The sequence below is a fragment of the Pinus tabuliformis genome, chromosome 3_2 (genome assembly GCF_031772625.1).
Source record: "Pinus tabuliformis cultivar Carrire ecotype Pingquan chromosome 3_2, CPIR1, whole genome shotgun sequence".
NCBI classification, from domain to species: Eukaryota; Viridiplantae; Streptophyta; class Pinopsida; order Pinales; family Pinaceae; genus Pinus; species Pinus tabuliformis.
Genome location: NC_142302.1, coordinates 1099257406 through 1099271898, shown reverse-complemented (window position 1 = coordinate 1099271898; position 14493 = coordinate 1099257406).

Below are 14493 nucleotides of genomic sequence, written 5' to 3'. Positions count from 1 at the left end.
TCTTATCCCTATGACCTACCTCCTTGAGATGAGGACCTATTCCTATCTTTGGAGAGATCCTGACTCCCTTTCCCAACCTATATATTCATTCTCTCCCATTCCCAAATGGTTAGAGGCCAGTTGGTCTATGCCTATTTGCATCCTTATGCTAAGATTGTGCCTATATGCTACTCATTTTGCTTGGAGAGCTTAGCTTGGACTTAGATATTCATTCAAGGAGAGCATATCAACATCAAGGCTTTATTGTATGCTTCCCTTATTTTCTATTAATATACAACTGCTGGTTCATTTTCCCTAAATGTGTATGCTCATGTATCATTTAGATTAACATTCCTTGATCAGTTAAGTGGGTTGCTTTTGAATATTCTATTTGTATTTGCATGCATTGTTGTGTCTTGATCTCTTGTGCAGCTGCATAAACGTTGAGAGCAGTGGGAAAAAGCCTGTGACGCGATTGATTCAAGGTCTTCAATAAAGGAGATCGAGATAACATCAGAATGAGGTAGGCCATCTTCTTCGTCTCTCTTTTCAATTGCAACTTAGGAAAGTGTTTAGTAGATTGTCACTTCAATTACTAGACCCACTCATTAGGCTAGATGGATCGTCTATGTCCGCAGAGAGGATTTACCTAGACAACAAAATGGTGACTCTTCCAACACAGTGGCACCTCGTCTATAGTAGCATACTCCAGAACTCCCCGAGTAATTGCTTCTAGGTTGTGCTCCATCTCAATTAAGGGGTCTGCCCCTTCCTCATAGTCAGTGCCCACTATTTGATGAGCAGCCCGTCGTGCTATTGGCGACATGCCAGGCAGTCTTTCGGATACTACATCTACACATTTATCATAAATCGAGTCTCAGTTTACACTTTTACAAAAAAATCATAAGACTTGAAAAAAATCCAAAAAACAAGTCTTTACCTACATCAGTCCATTGTTCTCTTGGTGGCAGAGGTAGATCTGGATCCCATTGGAAATCTATGCCAAAATATGCATAGTCGTCCACCACGAGTAATTGGCGTTGCAACCAACTAAAGAACTGTGGAGGGTAGTGCATATGCTAACCGTCCCTCCTCGAGGCTTGAGTTGACTCCACCTCACTAAACAATGTAAACTTTGAAACGGGAACTATAAACTCAAAACGGGAACTCTGGCAAAAAAACCCCGAAAAAACATCAAAAACAGTGCTAAAAACGAAAAGTGTGTATACTGGAACGATGGTTTTTTTTTTAGGGTCAATTTTGAACATGTTTTAAAAATAGCAGTGAAAACAAAATTTTCATGCAAAATACAATTTGAAAACGAAAAAGTGATGATACTGGAACGATGATTTTTTTTTAGGGTCAATCTTCAACATTTTTAAAAAATGCTAGTAAAACCGAATTTTTATGTGCCAAACAAAGTTGTTTATGAGGAAAAAACACAATAATGTTTTTGGTAGAATAACATTTTTCTTTCTTAAGTATAAATTCAACATGTTCTCAACCATAACATGCTAGATACAAAAGAAATTGAAATTTTTTCAACCATAAAATTAAAAAACCATGACATTATGAACAAATTACATCACTAAATGAATTCAAAAGTCATTATTTGTATATTGAATGAAACATACATTATATCTCTAATTTAATGTTGCATTGTAGATATTCTAAACAATAAAAATTATCATAATTAAGACATATAATCCAACAACATAAAAATGACTCATAACTTCTCATTTAACACCATATGGAAATCAAAAATTTTATTTCAAGATACAATGCATACATCAGTTATATAAATTGTCTTAAACAATTATTCAAAATCACTCATATTTTCTTGCACACCATCAGAATTCACATCTTCAAATGAGTGACTGGATGCTGACGAAGATGTTCCATATTCTTCTCTTTCATCAACTAGTGCCCCATCTGAGTCCACATGCATGCCCACCATTTCATGTTTCAAAATTCTTCTAGATCTATGACTGGTTTCAGCAGACTCCCATCTCAACATTGTTCCTTCTGGTAACAACCTTTTCAGAATCTCTATCGTCTTGAAGCGAAGAGTTCCTCTCTTTGTTAAATTGAAGTCATAAACAAGTATGTCAACATCCTCCAATTTTAATATGTCTGTGAGGCGGTGATTTATATTTGTACCATTTCTTTTTCTCTTTCCGCCATTTTTTTTGTCAACTACCATCTCTAGCTTATACACACCATTGAATGGGTGTGTATTTGTGGCATACCAATGTACTTCAACACCTGTAACATCCTCATTTTCTGTAAATACCTTTATAACTTTAGCAACCCAAAATGGATAGCCATTGGGATCTTCATCTGCTAGCATTGCGATCATGCAACCCTCCTTAATATCCTGTACTGAACCCCTGTAAAGGTCTTCCATGGCTTCATGTTGTGCACGAGATCTTCTAGAACCAATATACATCTCTCTTTCCTCTGCCTATGAAGAATTAATAATACCTTGATATTGTTGCTGTTCAACAATGTTTATTTCCTCATGTTCATTCGACACATTTTGTGGCCAAATAAATGGATTTTTCAAAGGTATATATTCATTTGTTGTTGTTGAAATGATATCACTTTGATTATTGAAAAACGACTCCCACCAAACTAAATCAGCAATATCAAACTACTCATGTGTATATCTAATACATTTTTTAATTTCTTCTAGGCAATCAGAATAATTTATATCTCTATTTTGTCTGTGTGCATTATGAACTTCACCAACTGATTGTAATAACAATATTTTTTATGCAAATATTGGATGATCTGGAATGAACTTCAAAAATTGCAAATCTGATGACGGTGCCCATTCTGCAGTAGTTGAATACTTCTTGCCCCATATTAGTGTTTTCCCATCAATTTTTTTGATACGAAATTGATGTTGGAAGCTAATGTCATTAAGTTGTTCAATGCATTTCCCCTCACCATATGATCCCAAAATAAACCTTCGCATGTCAATAGTTTCTTCCAACACATCAAAAGTAGGCTCTGGCATGTATGATTTCTTAATACATTCAATTAATGATGGCAAGCGCCCAGCTTCCTTCCTCCTCAATGTGACTGAAAAACGACTGAACATCTGATCAATATGGTCATGAGTGTGCCCAACAAGAAGGAAACCAACCTTTACCTTCTGAAAAATTCTCAATTCAACAAGCATGTTTAGATATCCAAAAACAACTTGATTTTTGTTTTCACAGCAAGTGTTGTCCAATTGTAGATACAAAACTTCAGGAAGATTACCAGACCAATGAGAAAGCACATCATGAATTATGGTTATGGTCATATTTGCATCATTATGAATATTTGGAGCTATGAAGTACAGCCTTGGCAACATTTTCCCATTGAAGACCATACAACTGACCAAGTGATACTGAATAAAATTTTCCTCCTGTAAATTTTTGGGTGTGCAAACAAAATGTGGTAAAAGTATTTACCTCTGATCCATACCATCAATTATCAAACCCAAATATTTATTTGGATTATCATAACACTTCTTTTGATGCTTGTGCAACTTTTTCCTTTCATTTGTTTGTTGTTCACGATGCTCCTGAAGTTCTTTGACAATTGAATATACACAACATAAAAGAAAGCCATTAAGAAATATGTTTTCATAGTTGATGACTATACAATTTCAAAAGTTAAAGTTATGAATGCTTACCTCTTTCTGACCCTTCACATTTGTCCCTTTTTTATTTAAGAGAAGCACATGTACTGCAAATCCCCATCCTTGTCTTCTTAGAAATACGGACATTGTTGAATTCGGTCTTCCATACCTTCATAAAATATTGATATGTAATAAATTGGCCATGTCCCTCAGCACCTTCTACATATTCTTTGTATAAGTTGTGGATTTCTCGTCTTAAAAAATTATCTGGAATATGTATTGTCTCTTTATTTGGTATAGACTCTCCATGCTTTGAAAAGAAATATTTCAGCCATGACATTGCAGTATTTGATAATGGCCCAAACTGTCTTTTATGACATACTTCTGAATAAAATGTGGAATCCTTTTCCAAATTTTCTTGAATTCTCGATAGACGAAAATTCCCAAACGAATGAAACATTTTGAAAGCTTTTCTACATATAAATAAAGTCTTAATATGATAATCATAACCTGACAATGTAGATTGCATGCACCCAACTAAATATGAATTTTGCATGCTTTTATTCATTGACAAATATATCTTCCTGCTCTCTAATGCAAATTTGAAATCCATATGTTTCAAGCAATCTTTTTGGCAACATTCACTTGAAATGAGAGCGTTGATAGAACTTCTTCTCGTCAGATATTCTGCTCTACCCCTTGTATAACTAGAACATCTTGCATTGATACGAAAAGGTCTGCTCCTACTCCTCGATATAATATTTCTTGGCAACATTTCCATCATTGGATCATCATTTGTATAAGGATTTTCATCATTATTAAGAGGAATGTTATCCACACTATGATCAGCTGTGCTTTTGAAATACTGACTTGGAGGATATTCTTCATCTTCCCCTTCTTTAGTGCTACTGTCATAGTCCTTAGAATTCGGACTGAATGGAAAATTTGACTCGATGTTTATTGGATATTCTTTCTCATGTGCATTGTGAGTGTTGCTCTCATAGTCCATAAAATTAGGACTATGTCGAAAATGTGACTGTTTACTTACTGAAAATGCTACATCCTGTCCTTTGTCATTGCTACCTTTATACTCATTAGAATTAGGACTAAGTGCATCATCCTATCCTTCATCACTTTTGCTCTCATAGTCCTTAGAATTAAGACTAAGAGGACACTGTGACACTCCATTCTTTTGAAATTCATCATCACATTCTTCATCATTGTTGCTCTCATAGTCCTTAGAATTAGGACTAAGTGGACACTGTGACACTCCATTCTTTTGAAATTCATCATCCTGCTCTTCATCACTGCTGCTCTCATAGTCCTTAGAATTAGGACTAAGTGGACACCATGACACTCCATACTTTTGAAATTCATCATCATGCTCTTCATCACTTCTGCTCTCATAGTCCTTAGAATTAGGACTGAGTGGACACTTTGACACTCCATTCTTTTGAAATTCATTATCACGCTCTTCATCACTACTGCTCTCATAGTCCTTAGAATTAGGACTAAGTGGACACTTTGACACTCCATTCTTTTGAAATTCGTTATTACGCTCTTCATCACTGTTGCTCTCATAGTCCTTAGAATTAGAACTAAGTGGACACCGTGACACTCCATTCTTTTGAAATTCGTCATCATGCTCTTCAACACTGCTGCTCTCATAGTTCTTAAAATTAGGACTAAGTGGACACCATGACACTCCATTCTTTTGAAATTCGTCATCATGCTCTTCAACACTACTGCTCTCATGGTCCTTAGAATTAGGACTAAGTGGACACCGTGACACTCCATTCTTTTGAACTTCACCATCATGCTTTTCATCACTGTTGCTCTCATAGTCCTTAGAATTAGGACTAAGTGGACACTGTGACACTCCATTCTTTTGAAATTTGTCATCAAGCTCATCACCACTGTTGCTTTCACAGTCCTTAGAATTAGGACTAAGTGGAATCTGTGACTCTTTATTTATTTGAAATTATCCATCCCCTCTTTTATCAGTGCTACTCTCATAGTCCTTAGGATCAGGACTAAGTGGAAGAATTCCCGCTATATTCATCAATATGAATAGAGTTGTTACGCGATGAAGATCTTGATGTTGTATAAATCGAAACTTCACTATCAAGACAATCCATCCATTTCAAATAGAAGATGTTGAATGATACAAATGGAGAGTCTCCTAAAGATATTATATAGCTTAAAGAATGAAATTTTCTCTCCAAAAAGTTTCGCGAAAATATTTCCCTCCAAAAAGTTTGTTAGATTTATTTCCCTTCATTATTTTATTCTACAATTTATTGAAAAATGTAAACTAAAATTTTTATGAAATAAATCATTAAAGTTAAAATTGTAAACTACAACTTCTACCTAAACTATTTAGTAGTTAAAGTATATAATATTTACTAAACAATTGAATGTTTTTTGTTTTGTTTTGTTTTGTTTTTTTTTTTTTTTTTTTTTTTCTACATTCTAAAACAAATTAATCCCACATTCACCCCGCTATAAAACAATTCCATAATATTCGCTTTATCATATTTTCCTTCGTCGCCATAAAAAAATTAACATGTTAAATTTTTTTAAAACAAATTAATCCCACATAAACCGTACGGTAAAACATCTCTGTAATTTTCCCTATATAATATATTCCTTTATCACTATTACATACATCACATCAAGGTTTTCTGAGGTTCCTTGAAAGACTTGGAGCGAATTTGTGGAGCAGTTACATTGCTATCAACAACATATTCAACGAAGAATTCTCGCAATTGAAAGGTTAGTTAAATTTTTCTCCTTGAAAATTTTAATATTAAGTAAGTTTAATGAAATAGATTATTATTATTATTATTATTATTATGAGCCAAATTAACCAATACATCCGTCGTGAGCATGGTGGTCCCGGTAAAGCTTACAACAGCAACTCCACCCCGGCGACCCGCCAAGTGGGCTGTTGGGCAATTCCCGCAGCCCACCCTGCGCCACCCCGGCAGCCCGCACGCCCGCGGGGTGGCTGTTGGGCGATTCCCGGAATCACCCAAAAGCCACCCCACGGGCGCGCGGGTTGTCGGGGTGGCGCAGCCTAAAAGCCACCCCACGGGCGCGCGGGCTGCTGGGGTGGCTCAAGGGAATCACCCAACAGACACCCCGCGGGCGCGCGGGATGCCGGAGTGGCGCAAGGTGGGCTATCGCAACCCCACCTCGCGCCACCCCGGCAGCCCGCCGACCCGCTCGGGGGCTGTTGGGCGATTCCGGCAAGCCCACCCCGGCAGCCCGCCTGGGGGCTGTTAGGCGATTTTGGGAATCGCCCAACAACCACCCCACAAGCAGGTGGGCTATGGCAAACCCCCCCCGGGCCGACGAGGTGGCACTGGGGGCTTCTACCATTTCTCCCCATTTTGATCTCCTTATCCATCTTCAATATACCCCTCAAGGGGGAGGCTGAGGGGTAGATTGAAGACGGAGAAAGAGATCAATGTAGGGATAAATGGTAGAAGTTGTTGCCGCAGCCCCTCTCGTGCCACCCCGCCTGGCGAGCCGCCAGGGTGGCGCAAGGGGAAGTCTGTGGCGGCGCCCCGTGCCACCTTGGCGGCCACCCCGCAGGCAGGCGGGCCGCCGGGGGGGGCTGTGGCAACAACTTCTACCATTTCTCGCCACATCGATCTCCTTCTCTGCCTTCAATCTACCCCTCAGCCTCCCCCCTGAGGGGTAGATTGAAGGCAGAGAAGGAGATCAATGTGGGGAGAAATAGTAGAAGTTGTTGCCACAGCCTCCCCCCGTGCCACCCGACGACCCGCCTGCCTGCGGGTGGCGGGCGATTCTCTTAGTATTAATATTTTTTTAATTTCAATGATCTGATTATACAAATTAAAAAATTATGATATATTTTCGTTTTTAATTTAAGTTAATATGTTTTCGTTATTTACTGATTTATGTGTTTCTTTTTTTCAGGAAAATGGCATCAAAGAAGATTTCTGTGAATATTTATGGACCAAAGACTCTTAAAGGTGAATCTTCAAAAAACATTGGTGAACGAACTCCACCTGAGCTCATGGCTACAAATATTTCAAGTGCCTCAAATGATAAGAAGATGATTTCATACTGGATGAATTCAAAAGAAGTGAAATTTCCATCAAGAATCTGGTATGTGAAAGAAAGAGAAAGCCAAAATGTGAATATATATCTATATATTGATATACCGAATGATAATGGAATTTATGACGTGATGGGAAGAGTCATATATATGTGTTTGGTACCGAACAGTGAAGTTGTTTACATACTTACAAAACCTCCCAAGTCACATGAAAAGATTAAATATCGGCTATCATATTCATTGTATGACACGAGAGAGGTATCTACAAAGTTGTGTAAACAAATCGTAAATGGGATGAAACAAAATATCGTAAGTATTGTTATTTCTATTTGTATTTTGCGTTCTTATAACTGTCTCACTATATTTTTTTAACTTTGTTTTTATTGACATATGATATTTTGTTTGACAGAATTTTGTTGAAAGTTGTTCAACTAGGTTGGGAGACATTCATTTCATAGAGCATGATATTATGAAAGTCGTTAGTAGTTTCTACTCAGTGTCAGAAGAAGATATGGAAAACAAGCAAAATGTAGTAATTGATGATGCTACAAAACTACATCCAAGGGATCAAAAAAAAGGCCTCTAGTGGATAAATCTAACAAGGGTAGACAAGTTACTTTTGAAGACGATGAAGTTGAAACTGACAGTGAAGCACATGTTGCCATTACTGAAGATGACATTGGAACTGAGAAGAGTCGTAAAAGACCAAAAGTAACAATGCCCAAGAATAAATCTGTTACAGTTATTGATGAGAATGTTATGAAGAAGAAAAGTAAAGTTGACGATTTTGTAGTCATTACCAGCAATCAAGAACCTAGTGAAACTTCAAAAGAAAGCAGAGAAATCATTACACCAGGAGATGATTTAGAGGATGGTATTATCAAAACAAAACAAAATGCCATTTGACGAAATTTGACAAAGAGAAACTTAATTGATGGTGGTTGTACATTTCAGCTTAATGTCAGACAAACCTATAAGGCAAGTGAATGACAATGTCAATATCAAGTTAGAAAGCCACATCATCTGCATGTTCACAACTTGAAGACATTGATGAGGTACAATCCATATGCTCATGTGGTTAGTTATGTGCTTCTTCTTGATCCAGTTCAAGTTCCCAACAAAGAAGCATTTGATAAGTCAAAATGTTTTGAATACAATTATTATGTGCTTGGGGGGAACCATTATGTAAAAACTCAAAGACAATTGATGGAGGAATATCCTAATAACCCACGTTTTGAAACAATGAAATGTATCATTTATGCTGGTTTATTAGATACAGAAGAAAAGTTAGTGGCATGGGATCATAATTCAGATAATGAATATAGGATGTCTATGACTTTCATCCAAATGGTTAGATTTATTCATAGTGAATTTCAAGAAAATTGTGGTGGGGATGGGATAAATGTTACTGTATATTTCCGAAAAGAATGTCGTATGGAAATAGGCTATCAAATTGAAGAGAAAATCAATTCAAAAAGTGGAAAAGGCAGCAAAATTAGTGATTTATTGAGAGGTGTTGATAACATTTTCCAGTTGGCATTTAGAACTGGAGATGTATGGGAGTTGATTAATGATATTTTTAGCATGTAGGAAAACATTGGCATTAAAAACCAGAAGGTCAAAAAGTCTAAGCCATTGATATGTAGCAGCATTAAATCGGGTCCTGTTATGAAGCAGCTTCCAGAAGATATGACTATCACACCATGTAGAGCAATGCAAGGAGTGAAAAATGAAAAAATTGTCAAAACAATATTATCTCGTGTGAGGTCAGAGGAATTATCATTGGAGGAAATGTCTGAGGAATTTCAAAAGTAAGTTTGTTGAATTATTTTTATTTATTTTTAGATTATACTTTTTTTTTAAATAAAACATATAGTTCTTGGTAGTATTTGTCATACATATCATTATATTAACATTTTGTTACTTTATCTATGCAGTCACAAAGGTTACATGAAAATTCAAGAACAAATGGTTAAATTGTTGAATGAAGATAGTTGAGATGATGTTGTACGCAACTATCCAGATTCAAGTTTTTCATCAACATTAAAAGTTTTTTATCTTGCATTTAAAAAGGTATCTTGATGTATACATTCATTTTTATTCATCTGTGTACTATTTTTAATTTATAGCTTACACATATATTTGTTTATTTTATAAAAGATGAAGAAGGATGATAATGGAGAACCAGATAATTTCAGAACCTTTATTGAAAAAATAAAGATCGAAAGACTGAGGAAGCAACGTATTAAGAATGTTGAACTTGATCCAACTCTTACTCATTTCATTTGGAATGGGCTAGACATTATTCAATATCAAGTAATACAAGGCGACTTTGAAGACATTGTTAAACTCATACTTAAAAGGGATTATGCCCTAGCTATTGCAGATATTCCCCATGGTTTCAATATTCCAAACATTGACTATGATAATGACCCTTCTACTTATCAAGCTCTTAGTAAAGTGGTTGCGGGATTTCTAGAAGTCACGTCATCACCATTATGGAGATTTGTGACATTTCATTCAGACACACAATTGGCAATGGTATTGTCAAGCTTCAAGGGGAAAACAAATTCAAGGATGCAGCTTACATGGTAAGACATTTAAAATGTATATTTGATTAATGTTAAAAAAATCATTTACGTACAAGTTAATTGAACTTTTACTATTTCATGTTACAGACAAAAGTCAAATCTTCTTAACTGTGAAGATCAACTATTTATAAATGATCGTGAGTTCATTCATATTGATAGTTGGACAAAAGATGATAGCTATATGTCTATGATTTTTAATCGAGAAGACGAAAAGAGTCATAGCCAAATACTGACTTATGATGATGTTGTGAGAAAACTAACATATGAAGACAAAGAAGCAAAAGGAGAGATAGTTAACATTTATCAAAAACCACAATTATTGATTAACTATCTTATAGACATATGTTCAAATGAAGGAGATTGGGTTCTGTATTTATTTTCTAGCTGGTAAGTTTTATTATATGGAATTGAATTTCAATATGTTATTTTTTAATTAATATGTCATTATACTAATTTACTTCATTATTTCTTTTGTGCTTGATAATTAGGTACAACACTAGCATGTTGCCTTCAAAAAACAAGAAATTGCATTGCAATTGAAAAAGATCTAATACAATGCAATTTCATTCAGCAAAGAATTAATGCTCTTTAATTTCTTCCAGATGCAATGCAAGAAATTGGGTTGAAGAAAGGAGACTTTAGTGAATCACGTGTGGCAAAAAAGGCAAAGGAACTCCAACCACCATTACATGGAATGTTTGAAAAGACATACATTGGGAGATTCGCAAACATCAAAGATCCATTAGAAGAGGAAAATGAGCAAAAGGAAGCAGAAAATACTGTGGAAGAAAACAATGATGAAACTCTAGAGGACGAAGAGTTTGGAATACGTGACATTGTTGATTAAATTTAAGTTATGCATGGAAATCAAGTTCATTTTTTGTAACTATTAAGTAGTTATACTTGTAATGTTTTGACTTTGACATCTTATGAGAAGAATATACACTCAATTAAGGTTGTTATGCATTCAATATTTATAATATGTGATTTTTGCATTACTTTTTTAGTTATTCGTCATTTTTTGAAAAAAAAAAAAAAAAAAAAAAAAAAAAAAAAAAAAGTGATTATTATTTTTTTTTGACATGAAATTCATAAAAAATAAATAAATAAATAAAGTTATTATTTAACCATTTTTAATTAAAATTTTCGTATAAAAATTGTGATTTTGACATGTCATTTCTAGCAAAAAATTATCAAAAGTGTAGTTTTTTAATTATATTTATGTTAAAAATGGTTATTTTTATGTCAATTGTTAAAAAATATTGTTTTTTAGAAACAATTATTTCATGTGAATTGAAAAATTAATTAACGATGTATAAATATGTAGAATATCGAAAATTCAAAATATCGACTTTCTTCTTTAAATATGCAAAACAATAAAAACCTCATTACAAAAAAAATAAAATTAAAATAAAAACAAGAAAATATGAAGAAAAAACCACTTCAAAAATTATTAAATTTACAAAACAATTCTTTACATTTCATACATTTAAAAAAAAAAACCACCATTTAAAAAAAGGGCCTGGTGTAGAATTACCACTTTTTTAAATCAGCATTAAAAACACTACCATTCTAAAATGCAATATACATAAAAAAAAATTATAGTGCCAAAAACTATGCTCTAAAAAAAACATGTGTGTTCTGCATCACCCTTTTCAAAATCGGGTCACTTTTTTGTTATCTCTACAAAACGGGTAACAGTATGAGTTCCTGTTTCAAAGTTTACATTGTTACTAACCTCGGGTCTTGGGGAATAGGATCTGGTACCTCTTCCCACTGATACCAGAATAGGGGCACTCGCTCTGGGAAGAAAGTCACCAGTATCGAGCTGAACCCAAATTGTATCAAGTTCCCTTGCTTCCCTTTGGTCAGTTGTCTTTTCATATTCGCCAGAAGGCTGCCACACCAGTTGAATATGGTGGCGGTCAGACACTTAACTCCATACTGGAATTGGGATTTTGAACTCTCATGCAGGGCTTGCGTCCCAAATACGTGAGTTATGGTGAATAGGATGGTTCGTAGAAGAAGGTTATTGGTGATTGTGGCGATCTTCACCTTCCCACCCCTTGTCATATTTGCACCTGGGCAATGCCTCCTAATCAGAGCACTAGTACTCTCATCACCTGAGTGAGATCCGAAGAGTTGGATTGTTTCTCCTCTTCGGGACAATCTTGTGATAAAATAGATGTCTGATTCTTCTATTTCCAGTTCCTGGCCTTTGATGATAAAGATCTCTCGATCCACATCCCAAAGACTGATCAAATAGGGCAGCAATTCCATCTGAGCCCTCAATCCTGTGGTCCTGAAGAACTTCAGCAACCCACAATCTCTCAAGGCATTGATGCATTCTGGATTCTAGGCTGCTTGGTGATCTTCGGCCTCATGGCCTCTTTCTTTCCATTCCAGAACCATGATCTCCTGCAAAACATCATTTAACACCAATTAGAACCTTTTTCATGGATTGAAATCAAGAAATTTTGCTTTAAAAAGGGTTTTTTCTTCAAAAAATTCTGCCTCGGTGCCATCGCGCCTGTTTTTATAAACATAATGATGTCATCACTGGTGCATTTGAGCTAAAGAATGATTATTGTGGGTCCGATGACCAAACCCGCGATGATCGCTAACGCTCAAAATTTTACAAATCCTTCCTTTTAACACACAAAATTCCAAGCCCCAAGAGTTAGCTCAATCGGTCAAATCAAGTGCCTTGCCAATGGGAGGTCACAGGGTCGAATCCCGAAAGCTCTTGGGGTTAGGTCAGTAAATAGGCCGAGGGGTGTTGATGCCTTCGGGTGCGTCCACTCAGTGTTGAACAACCCTGGATGTAGCGGCTACCCATTGACCCGGGTATCCGTGAACCAGAAGTGAAAAAAAACACACACACACACACACAAAATTCCATTAAAAATGCATGAAAATGTGATGAAATGCAAGAGCAGGGACATATCTCTTACCTGCTACAAACAGTTTGCGAAATGGCACCCTGAATCTCCCACAATGGTTACCTGAAAATTGAGAAAATTAGGGCACAAATGCACTTTTAGAACTTACTGTGGTAAAATGGTAAAAAATAATGTTACTTTTGGCTATTTATAAGTTTTGAAGTTATTGTTTGTCAATATTTTAATAATATTTTATTATTATATCTTGATATCAGTGATGGGTGCATTTCTCTATGCAGTTACAGGTGCTTTCGGTGGACAATGATTTATTTTTTATTGATTCTCACGAGTTCTTGTTTTATCTCTTTTTTCAGACTTGTTAAAAAATAAATGAAAAAGGAACCCCCGTGGAGTCATCTTTAAGCCCTTTTATGACTCTTAAAAACTGAAAAGATCGTTGAGTACTTATCGTTTCGAACTCGTTAAATTAAATGAATTGACGTCATCTCGGTATATGTTTACCACTTTTTCGAGCTGAGATTGACTATTTAAGAAAAAGGTACACCTTGGTCGACATGGTCAATAGGTTCTCTCGGATATTGTTTTCTACCTTTTCAAGTTCGAGGGACAAATTACGAAAATGGACATGATGGAGTTTTATTTTTTGGTCTCTTTTTCAAACTCTCTAAATGTGAAAAAGATATCGAGTTATTATTATGTCGGACTCGTTAAAATCTTACAACGAAAGACTCGTCACCATGATGAGACTGAGTTTCTCCTTCCTAGGACTCGTAAAACTTATTAAGATGGATTCATTCGAAGAATGAACTTACATGACAAGCATATGCTATCCCCTTCAAGCTTGTGATAGAATTAATTAGGGTACTCACTAGAAATAGTGGGGAAAAAATGAAAGTGAAACATCTTTTGTATAGGCATCATGTCGCTCTTGAACATGACATTCTTTTGCTTATCGTGTCGGTTTTTGGATATCCTCACTCAGTCACTTGTCCTTCTGGGTTTGGGTGATCTATTTTGCCTCTCATTTGACTATTCCACTTCGTTATTATGACCCTTGGTCCTATGTTGAGTCAAATGTTGCCACACTCTGGAGTCGTGTCGCCGATATGTTCAAGAGAAGTCCTATCTGCAATCTATTACCTATACATTGTCTTACTCTTTGCTACATTCTTGGATCCTACTAATTTCATTCCACTTTATTCCTTGATTCGTGTCGATGTTGAGGGAATCATTATGACCCTCCTTCGACGCGTCACTTCCTGTCGAATTCAACTCATTATCTAGGAAGATGACTTA